The 15,544-nt window shown below is 33.1% G+C and overlaps 1 protein-coding gene and 1 pseudogene across 1 annotated transcript in view; both read right to left on the reverse strand.

Annotated features, from left to right (window-relative positions):
- The window catches only part of LOC145280026 (CDC42 small effector protein 2-like), a 260,837-nt gene that overhangs the window by 99,659 nt on the left and 145,634 nt on the right, over positions 1-15,544 (reverse strand). The window lies entirely within an intron of this gene.
- LOC145280406 (5S ribosomal RNA) lies at positions 7,155-7,271 on the reverse strand (annotated as a pseudogene).

Raw genomic sequence — 15,544 nt, forward strand, 5'->3', positions numbered from 1 at the left:
TAAAACTAGTCATCTATTGCATCGGACGATTTTTGTTAAGACCGTTTATCTATATATCTATAAAAGTGAAATTGCGTGTGTGTGTGTGTGTGTGTGTGTGTGTGTGCGCGTGTGTGTGCGTGTGCGCGTGCGCGTGTGTGTGCATGTGCGTGTGCGTGTGTGTGTGTGTGTACATTTCCCCACCAAAACTACTCTGCCAGGTTTCACTCTACAGACTTGAGATTTGATATAAGGGTTATTGAGATTTGGGAAAATCTTTGTAATCGGTTGTGGCCAGAAATTTGGCTGTCAAGCAAAGCTCAACGATTTGACCTTTGAAAACCCTACCAAACTCCTCCGCCAATTTTGGTCCAAAACACTTGAAATTTTAGATGTAGTTTACCTGGACACGAGTCAAACTTTTTAATATATTATTTACTGTTTTTTTTGTTTTTTTTTTGCACATAAAGTTATGAACAGTACATAGGGCCCAAGCAAAGCCGGGCTGAACTGCTAATATATATATATAAAAATTAAAGTATCATTTCAAAACTGAAACATTTTCTTGAAAAAAAAAACAAAAACAAAAAAAGCGCAAATATTAAAAAAAAATTGACAATAAAAAGCATTCTAGAACTTGTCAATTCATATAGATGTCATTTACTGGATTTCTTTTTGAATTGACTTTTGCTGGAAGTGGGCTTAGCCAGCATCTAAGGGGCACAACACATCTCTGATGACTGGTGATTGTAAACACTATGACCAGACAATTTCTGTGTCTGCTTTGACCATCACAAGCCAAGTTTCCAGCTGATCGCCCCTACGCTTTTACCATCTGAGCATAGGTTGGCAAGCCACAACTCTGCATCTGAGTTCAATTTCTTTGCATTGCATGGCCCAGCCAATGAAGATCTCTAGTTGCAGGCAACTGAGCGACAGGATGTGTGCGACAATGATATCAGCCTTAACATTGAGATTCTGTCCGTCGATCTGATGCAAGCCAGTTGACTAAAACAGTTGTGATCAAGACTTGTTGTCTGTGCCGATCCGTCTGTTGTAGAAGCCAAGATGTGAAAAAGACAGAATGGAATTACAATATTTCCCTTCAATCACTGAAACTCCATGATCCGAGATTCCCGTGTTCAGATTACTTTTTTATCGCCTAATATCGCCTCTGCCATCCCCCCTTGCAATCTAATGTTAGATGCATAAAAGAAAGAAAAGTGAATAAATATTGAACATTGATGGATCAAAATGTTTTTATTTCTCCACCTACTTGTAGAGACGACAATGATCTTTACTGAATAATATGTAGCTGCATAGATTAAAAGTTATGAAAAGAGTGAGACTAGAGGATCTTTCTCATTATACACTAGGAAAACCACTTCTATCATTTTATCAGAATACTTCATTAAATAATATATATACAGAATTCAAGAGAGTGTTATAGTTTGCTTAAAGCATTGAGTGTAGTGTATTCACAGATCTTTAATTATTTTGGAAGGCAGGAACAATACAGGAAGAAAATGTGGGTACCAGAAAACTGAAAAAGAAATTTAAAAAAATAAAAAAACTATAGTTACACAATCTACACTTTTTTTGGGGGGGGGGGGGGGGTTCACACTGGTGGGTAATATTTTCTTTTATCATTTACTGTTTTTTTTTTGTTTATTTTTATTAATGGAATGTAGACCAGCCAGTACTGTTCTAATATTTCGAGGTGTCACCTCCTTTTCAGAAGATTCCTGAGAAACTTGTGCACAATCAGATATGTAAGGAATATAATCTAAAAATAAATATATAAAGCACCTGCACTGTGAAACTATGCAATCAATAAAAACGAGTTTCCTATTAAAATACATTACAAAGTCGATTTGTTTTGTTTATGGCCTTAGTCATTATAATATAATTGATGTTAGAATTAGAAACGAAAAGAAAGACAATTATTCAAAAAAACAAAAGAAATATAATCAGAAATGAGGTCCCAATGAAAGCTATTTGATATAATTTACAGTCTGGCTGGATCTCACCCTCTCACCTACGCCATTTATTCATCAAATATAAGCCAGTTGTTGTTGCAGCAATAATGTCATAAATCAAAAGGCCAGAATATATTACAGTCGACCCGATTTCTGTTTATATTAGTCCTTCTCTACTACGTCATAAGCATTTGTCATCAGCTTGGTGTTGAGCAAACCACTATATGTCAGATTGGCCATGGCTGATATTTCATGAAACATTTTCTCTCACAATAAACAGATGCCACAATTTGATCGGATTTTAAGCCTCAGTTTATTATCTCCCTTTAAAAGCTGAAGAAAGTTTTGAATGATGGTACACACAAAGATGACATGTGATGCAAACAATGGAACCCATAAAAATGATGGAGTTGAGGTTAGTTAATAAGATGAGATTTACTGATATCTTTGGTCTATGACATACGAGGCGCTCCATGCCAGACAAGCAAAGATACCAAAAACAGGTAGAGTGCGTTTTGCTAGTGAGCACATGTTCGTTTCACCATGTTATTTCAAGGGATAACTGTGTCAGAGTGGCGAAACGATATCGCTGTCAACCAGCTCAAAAGATCGAGCATGAATGGAGGAATGAAGTACCATAGAAAATGGATATTTGATCCACTAGCAGCTTTGCCTCTGGCACAGAGCACCTCATATCACTGTTATTTTAGTTGTTTGATGCAACCAATCCATTATAACTAGCTGTAACTTCCCGGCGTTACTCAAATATTTACTTCGTTTTATTTTTTGAAATGCATTGGCTACAACTCATAGGCTTTTACTGTTAGAAAACTTTGGTAATTGAACTGAATGTCTAATTTTATTCAGTTAAAATTTAAAAGGGAGTGGCATATTTTAATTGGGCATTATTGAATTACAATCCACAAGCCGTTTTAGAAGTAATAAATGTAAACCTATTGTATTTTACATCCAAGACCAAACTTTTTTTTTTTTTTTTGCTCCCACTTGTGAGTAATAAAATGACAGAATAACTTCAACATAGAAGTATTTATGAGGTTAACGAAACAGGCCATGGGGGCTGTCAAGAATATAAGCAAAAATAAAACCAATATTAATAATAATACTGCTATAGATTAAGCTGACATACCTATTTCTAGAATAATGGACTTACCCAGAAAATATACAGTTACATTTAACACTTAAGGTAGGCAGTGATCCGTTGCAGTTATGCCCCCAGAATCATGACGTTTACTTCTGAAAGATACTTTTGCTAATACACGTTTTGTTAACTATACCACAGTGTTTTAATTATTAATGGCTTGTAAAACAACAACAACACATAATAATAATAATAACGATAACAACAAAAACAATTGAATAAAAAAAATTAATTTCCTAATGTTTGGTTGCATATTAGTTCAAGTGAAATGTGTTTCGGCAGAACTCATAAGTGAAGAGATTTTGGTCTTCATTTGCAATTTTGTGTATTGGTAACAAATACAACCAATTACGGTACATTTCAGATAAACGAAAAATGTCCCCAGTTTAATAAACTTACCAGCCGGTCTAATTATTATCAAGAAGAAACTTGATACAAGAGTAAACCACCAAATCATAATCGAGCCAATATAATGGAAGAAAAAATAGAAGCCTAGTTCAAATCAACTATCGATTTGCTATATGTATTGCTATTTGGGTCTAATTTGAAAAATCCGACAATTTATATATTAGATTAATTGTAAACAAGTTGCTATTTTATAGATAGTTTGGGACCAAATTAGTATATAAACGATCATAACAAGTATGATAGGATTTGGACAAGCAATATTATAATGTTGCAATATTCTTGATATAATAAAAAGGGAATGATTAAAAAAGATTTTTAAGGTTCTAATTACAGACACTGGTGATAGTGTCCAATCAAATAGAGCCACATTATTCTAGTAACTAATCAGAAACCAGAATTGCCCCATAAAAATATTGAATATTTTAGCATCCCCACACATAATTTTTCTGTGTCCACATAAAAAAGAATTTTTGCTTTTTTCCTGCAAAAGTTTAAAGTTTGAGACTTATACAGAACAGCTCCCCACCAAAAACTCTTCATCTCCAGGACTTGTGCAAGCTACCTATCGAAAACTCTTCTGAAATTAAACATGGTTTGCAATAAAATCACTTGACTATCTAAAACCACTATATATGATTTTTTCCACTATCTGTGCCTAAATGCAAATTCCATGAACTGCACGACTTTGGAATACTGTTCTGCTGGCATGCTTCTCAACTAAATACAACATGGTAGCCTTCAAATCTAATGTAAGCAAGTTCCTGTTAAGTCGTCTTCATAAATAATCAAATCCCACCAAATTTACATAACGATTACTTCACTACTATCTTACATTCATTAACCCTTATCCTCGAATGACCTTCGAGCCTTGATAAGTGGTGATCCCCTCCCCCAAGTAAAAAAAAAAATCAAGTACACAGGTAACTACCCAACAACCTGGTGACAAAGAATCTGTGGTACATAACTTCCTCAATTCTAAAACTCCTAACTAGACTCATGGTGAACAGTTTATAATTCACTAAATCTCATCTACTTTAAAATTTCCGATCACATAAGTCAATCCCAAAAGGGATGACATTACATGAACTGCAAAATAATACATTCGATGACTCCCACGCATGCATCTATTGCTTTTACATCAAATCGGAAATAGTGTGACTTCTTAACCTTTTCTGCTCTGTTAAATATTATGTCTCAACATTATGCAGCAATAATACTCTTAACACGATATAATTGCTTATAAAAAGTTTCTTCTTGATAATAATTAGACCGGCTGGAAAGTTTATTAAACTGGGGACATTTTTCGTTTATCTGAAATGTACCGTAATTGGTTGTATTTGTTACCAATACACAAAATTGCAAATAAAGACCAAAATCTCTTCACTTATGAGTTCTGCCGAAACACATTTCACTTGAACTAATATGCAACCAAACATTAGAAAATTAAATTTTTTTTATTCCATTGCTTGTTTGTTTTTTGTTGTTATTATTATTATTATTATTTGTTGTTGTTTTATAAGCCGTTAATAACTAAAACACTGTGGTATAGTTAACAAAACGTGTATTAGCAAAAGTATCTTTCAGAAGTAAACGTCATGATTCTGGGGTCATAACTGCAACGGATTACTGCCTACCTTAAGTGTTAAATAAATCTTATTGAAATTAAGTAAAATATCAATTTTCTTCAATTATATAAATTTGGCTATAAGTATATACTTATATATTTCTATGTGCAGGATTTACTCCTAAATTAATTAACCGATCATTATAAATTTTGGAACACAGTTACTAAGCGTAATCCTCGGTAATGTTGGATATATTTAGTTTAGTTTTATACAAATGGGGCAAAGAAAGAATGGAAGCCCTTTGTGAATATTCAAACATTCCCGATTTGTGAAATTTTAATCGATATTAAATTAATATTACTAAAATTTCAGTTTCTTTGGCGTATGTCGGGGGCATAATATGGGCACATCCTCCCATGTTCAAATATTTCAGATTTGCATACAATTTGATTCATAGTTATTAAATATTAATTACTAGGGCTATGAAAACAGAATATTCTTATTGTTCTGACTCGAGTATATTCTTATCATTGTTCTGACTTGAGTATATCCGACACAGACACAGTTAATCAACCGAGAACCACATCACTCTCTATAAAAGCATATAAGATATCAACGGATACACAGCCGAGAGTCAAAACGATGAAAAGAATATACTGTTGTCATAGCCCTGCTAATTAAGCAAGATTAGTTGAATTTCAATTTCTTCTTGAGACCTTAAATTTTTAAGTATTTTCTAGAAGCAAAATCATGTAATGGATTTTGATTAAAACTAGAATAAGTATTCTAGACACAATGTTTAGTAGCATGATATCTTGTGATTTTAATCTTTGTAAGGGAACAAAAGAGATGTAAAAAGGGTTTTGATCAGAGAATTAATTTTACTCTTCCTGAAATGGATATTCTTCTATCTGTTATCAATATATCAGTTCCATCATGCAAAAAATGGCGAGGAAAAAAAAAAAAGTTGTTTTTTTTTAGCTTCCTGATAAAACCATTTCAAGTGCTTAAGGGAAGTGAGAAAGCAAGTAAGCAAAAAACAAAAAACAAACAAAAAAAAACAAAAAAAACAAAAAACAAAAAAAAAACAAACAAACAAAAAACAAATCAAGATTAAGTATCAGAAATAATTTATATATGACTAGCGGGGTTCGGCGGAGGAGGGAGGGGGGTGCCCGACCTTCTCTGATAAAAAAAAAAATACATTTAAATATGTTTTAATTTAGGCAGATTTCATATTTATTATTACTGAGCCAATTCTTTATTGAATACTATATTGTACTTATACTACTGATTTCAAAAGCTAAAAAAAAAAAAAAAATGATTTGGATGCCATCAACTAAAAACGAAACCAAAACATTTCGAGCTTCAGGCATGTCCCCTACTATTTGAGCTATCGATAGATAAGATTTAAAATCACACAACATCAAGTTATGACTGAAATTGCGCATACGCAAAAGTAATAGAAGTAATAGAAATATAATAGAGGAAGGCAGTTTGCTTGAAGCATTGCTGGCAGATATGGAAAAGTATAAGAAAGCTATAGCAATGTAGGGTATTGGCGTGACGTATGAACAATATACTAATAGAAATATGTTGGCAAGTTGGAATGAATAGTTTGCATTTCAACTTGTCGACATATTTCTCTACGCGTTATTCATCTATCCACATAAAGATTTTTACTCGTTATAAACCATCATTGATGTATAATCAGTATTTACTGTTAATTTCAGTGTTATATGATCAGTAGTTTAAGAGTTTATCGGTTAAATATTTTAAACACAGACACATCCGTTTTATTTATACAAAAAAAAAAGTCAAATTAATGACATAATCCTATGATTTTTATATCTATTTTTGATGGAGAGTATACACTAGTAAGGCTCCTTCAGTCTTTGACAGACTATGGATACCCACGAAGGGGTGCCTGTGCGTGAAATTTTTGTGGCAGGAGGTGCGCAATCTCCAACCACACCTCTCCCGAGTTGGCATTGTTAAATACCAGTGGCAAATGAAGTGTATGTTCAGGACGACCGGGAACAAAATGCCAAGATAAGCAAAGAGCACATACAATGCCTAGAATTCCCAAATGGTCACCCATCTGGTACTAACCAGGCTCAATGTTGCTTAACTTCGGTGATCTGATGAGAACCGGTGTGTCAACACGATTATGCCGTAATACTAGTAATTATTAATACTTAGGATATGTATTAATTCATCCATTCTGCCAATGTACAAATTGAATAATATCTAAATAAAATTTTAAAAAATAGACCATATTGAATTAATATTGCTATGTTATGCCGTGTTTGATATTTATCAATTAAAACTCAGTCACACGTTTGTATTCATTTGAATTGTTTATAACTAAACCATGCACACATGTAAATAGTTTTTAACATATTAAATGTGATATTTCATTTGCATATAAATTTAAAAAAAAAAATGATTTTAATAAATAATTACCCCTATTGTTCACTTCTAATTTTATTTTCATACTTATAAACTACAATACTAAAAATATCTTATAACTAGCAAAATCACCCGGCATTGTCCGGGATCCTTATATCAGCAAATTATATAGATTACAGAAAAAAATAAAATAAAAGTAAAACAAAACAATCTGTTCAATATTATATCACGAAATGTTCAAGTTCATTTGAGGACACAATCAGAGTAAAAAGAATTTCAAAAACTATCTTGCAAATATATCAGGTGAACCAAGTGCAAGAGATTCAAACAATTGCGCTTAAAGATACGGTCAGAATCTTAAGATCTCTCGATTGGAATAGCTGAGTTAGCAGGTGAATGTTTGGCATCCAGTAGGATGCCCCATCTCCAGCTTGGACAAACTTATAAAAAAAAAGTAAAAATACTTATGCATTCAGTGAGGTTCGAACTCACAACCTCTGTTTAAGACACACTAACCATTTAAAGTTCTGGGACAATTAGGAAATGGCAATGCTATTCAACCAAACACAGGCTGCTGTCGGTGCTTTTTGACTAAAATTCTTTCTAATTTTCCTGTCTTTCTCCCATTCCTCTCTTTACAGTTGAGTGTTGGTCAGCCGCATATAAAAAGGAAGAGGAATAGACAATTAAATTCCTTAAAATGTGATTTATTACCCATCATTCTATAAAAATTATGCTATCAAATTTGTACCTGGTGTTATGGATGACAGTTGGAGAACTTTCCATTGAGGGTAAAAGCTTCTCCATCTTCCTTTATTGCTAATCTAAAATATCGATCAGGATTAAATATAAAAATCGATTAGAAATACAGTTTATATCTTTTAGGACACATGTTATATCACAAAGATATGACAGGAAAAATGTCCAGTATTTTATATAATGATATATTGCATTAAAAATATTAAATATTAATAGAAAGGCACATAAATTCATTAGTTAATTTAACTCTGTAGAGTAGTTTGTTTTGTAGAGTGCATAGACGGAGGGATTTCAGAGTATTTCTGGGTAAAATTTATGTTGATAGGTGGACACCATAGATTTTCCTTAAAATTTAATTTGAATGAATTATTTGCGGTCACAAGTTTTTATCTAATTTTGCATATGAAAATTTAATAGTGGGGAATCACTAATGTAACAAAATATAACTTTCAATGTTTATAGCATAATTAGTTTTAGAAGTGTACTTATTACTAGCAGAGAGACCCGACGTTGTCTGGAAGTGAATTACAATCAACAAAAAATGCTCCACACTTCCAATGCTTTTGTCATCGAAATCAGTGAAATTGGCCATTCATCAATCAAATTGATTGATTGCTTGCTCTAGTTGGGAACCCAACACTGTACACCAGGAGGAAGCTCATATGCCTCTCGCAGTGACGTGATCAACACTACATTGCACTGTAGAGAACCTGTTATTTTATTAAATAATTCTAATATAATGACTTGAATTTAAGTTTAAAATGCAAAAGTCGAGTATCATGGTTGGATTTTGCTCTAAACAAATATTTATTTTGAATGCGTTTGTCTTATCAAAGAACCAACTGTTGATTTTAAACGCTGTGCCCTTCTGCTTGTGTAGTGCTAAAATTTCTCGAATACATTTAATCTTAGGCTGTATGAAAGTGTTAACTTTTGTCAAAATCGAACTGTTCCTTTTCTAATAGGATTTTTTTTTTTGATTATCAATTCTTGATACTTAGAGGTATTCAGATACAAAATCTATGCAAGAACACTCCAGTCACAAAATACATTTGTGTGAAATTTCATAAAAATCGGCCCAGCTGTTTTGAGATTTCATAGGAAACGAACTCACACACACACGCACGCACTGCATTTTTAAAAGAAAAGCTGTTGCATTAAAATATTTATTATTCATTTTAATAAGATAAAAAAAAAACAAATAGGTGATACACATTTCCAGCCTTTACTGAAAAGAAGGAATCTGCAGTATTATTTTCATCTATTTGTTTGTTTAATGCAAACTGAAAAAAAAAAAAAAAAAAAAAATCAAACATTTTTGCTACGTTTTTCTTTTTGGCTTTAATTTGAGCCACACCTTAAATGAAATGATAAAAATTGCCGACTTAAAAAAAAAAAAAAAAAAAAAAAAAAAAAAAGTACACAAATCAGCAAATAAGAAAGTTAATTTGTTTGTCAAAAATATGAAAGTAAAATGGAGGACTCGTGTGTCAAAAGATGAACTTTATGCTACAATGAATGCGTAATGCAAATCTTAGAGGCAGGCTTAGAGCTGATCTCAGAGGAAGATTAAATCTATTTAGGGAGATGCGTGCACTAAACTAGACTTTAATGGTATAGCTATCATGAGAAAATGGACGAGAGTTCTTGGGTTAGTAAATGTAAAACAGTTGAGATAGCAGGGTCCATTCACAGAGAAAGGTCAAGACAAACACGGGAGGAAATTATAAAAATGAACTTGAGAGAAAGAGAGAAATAAAAACCTGATTAGAGATAAGTTCATTTGGAAGTCAATTTCTTAAAGCCGTCCAACAGATGTCAGTATATTATGTTACTGCAGGCAACTAATTTGCTATCCAACCAAACGTTACCGATATAAATAATCCTGGATTGCTAATAGTAATATTGCACCACTGTTTTGGTTGGTTGTTTTTGTTTTACGGCATATAAACCCTTTTCAGGTTATTTAATGTTGAATCCAGTGATTTTGAAGAACGATTTAATAGAGTATATTTGTGTTTTTTTTTTTTTTCAGTCGGTTTCTATTTAACCCATAGTTGAGACCCTAACAGGTACTACCAGTCCGGGTCACAGTGGACCTGGGAGCAATGGCAATTAAAGGGTGGCTCCACACTTCCCAAAGCCTGCAAGCTGGGATTTCACCATTAGATATAGTTTAAGGTCATATCCAGGACCGTGCACCACTGTTTTTATTTTCGTAATGTTCCTATAATTTTTAATATAATTTGATAATCGTTGACTTGCATATCAACGAATTAGTTGCCCTAAAAAGAGTTTATAAAAAGATTGTAGGCGAGAGGACGAGGGGGGTGATGCGCAGCAAATAAAACAAGATGAATGTAAAATGCTGTCAATTATTTTTTAATCGTTCCATTTTCGTAAAGTCCAATTAAAATCGCATTTTAATCTTAATCACTCCATTTCACGATAAGCTGAACCGTATTTTTATCTTTCCACTTCACGATGAATTTTCACAAAATCCGATTCACTTCAGTTGAACCAACTTTACATTTCTGCCGAAATAGCTTGTAATTTTATTTTTAAAAATAAAATTAACAGCATGCTCAGAACATTTTACATTAGTCTTGTTCCATTTTCTACCAACCATCGCCCTACCCTCCTCTAGATTATGGTCTTTTTATAACGTCTTTTTAGGGCAGCTTATTGATATGCAAATCAATATCAAACTACAATTCTCTTGTATAAAAACATCAATAACATTTACAAAGAGATTGGTATTGATATTTTTATTTGTTGTTGGCCTCCTCCTGTGTTTAGATAAAATGGACACTCTTTGAAAAGAGGTCTGCATTCTAAGGAGTTTATAATGAAGTTAGAGTTGCACAATCCTTAGCCACACTTTTCACCCAACATTACTTAATTCCACTGTCAAAGAAAAATCATAAATGATCAGGCCAGACGCATGCAGCATAACATTGACACACCAGTTTGCATTAGGTCACTGAAGTTAAGCAGCATTGAGAGTGTTCAATACCAAATGGGTGACCATCTGCGAATACCAGACACTGAAACACTCCTGGAGAAAAAATAAATGTCATCAAGATGATCTCCCCTGACTGGGATATATTTATGACTCGGAACTGTTTGTGAATTGAATATTCATTAAAAAGCTGGATGTTGCTTCAACCAACCCATGCAGAAAGTAGATATGAACTAGAGTTTATAGAATATGAGAAAGTAGATATGGACTACGTTTTCAGAGCGTTTCGTCTCCTAAACTAGTTGCTCCCTGCCATGGCTTAAGAGTCTTGTCTACCCTACTATTTTACCTGTATTTACAAATCACTTTCGTATATAGCAATTGTCATTATCAAACAACTATTTTCAACTGAGGTAACCTAACAATAAATGATCATGTTAACCATCCATTTTTTTAATGTGACCAAACCAACGAAATCTCCTGTTCTGAACACATCTCCATACTATCCATATTTAATATTCGCCGATTGCGATTCTTCATTGATATAACAGGAGGTGCATAATTTTCTTTTAAATGATCACAATAGATCCTGCAGAATTTAAACTCTTAATAGTAGATTCCATAGTCTGCAATAATATCCATTAAGCTAATCACTCCCCATCTTTCGTGATTGTCCAATGTGTGAGAACATAAATTGCTTAAACAACTAGAATAGAATAATTTACCAGGCCATAATATTTTCCAAATAAAACATGAATAACAAAAAATGTTATGTAGGTATGATATTCATAGATTTTAAAAGCAGATATTACAACCACAGAAGTACATTCAAAAACTAAAATTGTTGAATATAAACAACACTAGCGAGAACTAAATGATAGTCAAGTGGAAAATAGTATAAGCTAGCATATGTAGTAACTTAGACGACCTGTGTAGACTAGGTCTGAATGAGAAATTAGCTATCCTAAATTTTAAAGAACCCCAAAATTTATTAAACTGCAGAAGCAAAATAGCAAACGTATGCATACACAACTAAATTTTACCTTAGGATAACACACTAATGAATAAATAATAATAAAGTAGGTTATAATTAATAAATAAACCAGTAAAAACAAAAATGTAAGCAGACATATCTGAACCTATCCAGATTAAAACTAGGTTACCTTCTAACACGAAGAAAAGACAGTTATATTCCCTCCAAAAATGAATAAAAGAAGGGGTGTATCAGAGATCAAGTGAACCTCTGCCTGATAAACGTGCTACAATTGGCTGCAATAAATGTGGGTGTGAATAACAAAGGATCTGATTGGCTAACTAGCAAACTCGTGAATATATAAAAGGAAAGGAAATATGGAAAATTCTGTAACTTAATTGCCATGTATATTTTTTTTAAATATATTTCCAGAGGTAAAGTAACCAATGAAGTTAAATGAGGTTAATACAAGAGTGCTCAATGCTGAAGTAGAGCAAGGTATACGCTTTATTTGTTTTTACATAAGCAGTAATATGTTGTTACACATTCATGAGCATGTTTCGATCAGCTAGTTACTTGTGACTATACACCTCTTCATGCGATATGACATACAAAAGCAAAGATTACAATCTTTGCTTTCACATAAGCTGTATCACTTGAAGAGGTCTCTAGTTACTAGTAACTGAAACATGCTTGTGACTGTGTAGCAACATATTACTGTCTATATAAAAAAAATAGAAAGTGTGTATGTATATATATATATATATATATATATATATATATATATATATATATATATGAACACTTTATAGCAGATTCCATAGTCTGCAAATGGTATCCATTAAGCTAATCACCTCCACCTTTCCAGATTGTTCGATGTGTGAGAAAATAGATTGTTTTAATAATCAGAAGAATATATAAATGAAACATTTTGCGAAACAAATCAATCAACTTGAGGTTTGGCTTTATGTTGCAAATGTCATGTCATAAATTATCACAATTTTCAATCATTGTACCCCGTTCCCTTGATAAGCTTGTTTTGATCAAATATGGATCTGTTTGTAGGTTTAACACTTGGACAACAAAAGCTAATTGTAAAGCACAACACAAGCACAACACATTACTAAATACCTTAATAATTTTTTTCAACTTATTTCTCACTCCATCATTGAATTAAATGTCTTCTAAAGACGTGTGTGCATTTGCATGGCTGTATTACCCAATATCACAATACATTGTTTTATCAATCTGCTTCCCCCTTTCCTTCCTCATCTTGTGGTTAAATGTTGCATAACGAGGGCCGTTGTTTGAAAAGTTTGAGTGACACCATGATGATCAGAAAATACCTTAATATTTTTTCAACTTATCCCCCCCCCCATATCATGTTGTGAATTAAATGTCTCCTAAAGACAAATTATCAGAATTTATTGAAACTAAAGAATGAGATATATTCACAAAATGCAGGTTTAAAGCATATGACGGACAAAAAAAAAAAAGCATTAGCTGTTTTATAGTTACAGAATCTTTTTTTTTTTTTTTTGCTGTCAAGGTTATTTATCCACTCTGGTAAGGTTAGACATCAAGTCTGTTTAATATGGGGTAGGGATCTTGCTCTATCATATATGAAGGAGCCTGGAAAAATTTTTATCATTTGACCCATTAGCATTATCTGGTAGAAACCATTAAGGTAATCAGCAATACTCCCACCTCCTCTCACTCCCAAAGAAAGAAGTAATGCCTGGAAGGAGGACCTCTTAAAATCAAACAGAACCATCATTCTGATTTGTGGGTCAAACTCTCAACAAGTTAAACTCTAGATTCAGAAAATGGGCCAAATAGCAACAGATACTACACTTTGAAATATATTTGCACAAAATATAAAATATTACAATTTTAACAAATTAGGCACAAGGCCAATCTAAAATGTGAGGATAATGGGTGTCGTTGGTCATCCTTTGTCTCAAATATACAAATACTTACAATTGTCTATCCTACTCTTAACTAAAAATATCTCGGTCACCACAATACCACATTCACTCCAGGGGCTGTCCTACTTAAGATAAAACCCCAATTTGGAAAAATTTTATTGAAACCTAAATATTTACAGAGATTATATTTTATTGGCAAGGGAGTGAGGAATAAAAAAAAAATTAAAAAAAAAAAAATTGGTTAGTAAGGCTCTCCCAACCCTTTCTAAATAATAGACTGCCCACTGTTTTTAGGTTTGCTGAAAACAAGCAAGTCAATCTCTAAGTAGGAGTGGGAACTAAGTGTGGAAGAAATGAAAGGGGGTAGAGTTGGGGAGTGGGTGGAGTCCTTTGAAGATGAATGCAAATTAGAGATAAAGGCCAGGGACAAAAAAGAAAAGTGGGGAGTGGGAATCTTAAAGGCTTTCTATTTAGGGCAGAATATGAAAATTTGTTAGCAAGGCTCCGCAGACATACTCACTTAAATGTAATAGACCGTATCATTACGGTCTATTAGTAACAGCCCAAACTGGTATGCAGTCTGAAAACTCTTCACCAGAATATCTGCAGAATACCTGTTAGATATGTAGTAATCAAATTTTATTTCTTTTGTTTGGGTTTGAACACAAGCATTCAACTTGATACTTCAAGGCTGGATGATGAACTAAAAAAATAAAACCTGCACATGTTGCACCAATGTTAAGGTTGCTGACATCTGTAATGCTACTAAGGTTAAGCTTCTTTCCTTTAAAAAGCACAAGAAACCTTCTAAGCCACCGATTGCCATGACTAATAATCTATCCAAAAGCTCATCGTTTAAACTTGTCAGCTTAACATTCACAAACAACATGAATTGGAACAAATACATTAAAGGCACTGCTACGGCTGCTGCAAAAAAAGCGAGCTCCTATCGTGCTAAAAATTTTTTTTTTTTTTTAATTAAAACTGCTCACACCTGACAATATCCTGTAGTTCAACAAAGTCACCATGTGGCCATGCATGGAGTATTGTTACCATATCTTGGCTGGTGCATCAACCACTAGTCTCTCCCTCTTAGACAGGGTCTAAAAAACAGTTTCCAATCTACCAACCAAGCTCCAACCACTTTCCCATCGCTGTAACGTTGCATCCTTGTCCATGTTTTACAAGTACTTTAATGGAATGTTCTAACAAACTCGTCGCACTGATGCCCCCCTTGTCATAAATATCCTCAACTAACCAGACAAACAGCAAAATCCTACCCCTACACTGCAGAGATCCGCAGATGCCAAAAAGCTTTCTACTCTAATAGTTTATTTCCCTTGAACTGTTAGACTTTGAAATTCCTTTCCTGTTTCCTATTTTCTTGACTATACTAACATGTAGAAATTTAGATGCAATG

Source organism: Euprymna scolopes, chromosome 7 (assembly GCF_053919585.1).
Source record: "Euprymna scolopes isolate OS-2025 chromosome 7, ASM5391958v1, whole genome shotgun sequence".
Classification (NCBI taxonomy): domain Eukaryota; kingdom Metazoa; phylum Mollusca; class Cephalopoda; order Sepiida; family Sepiolidae; genus Euprymna; species Euprymna scolopes.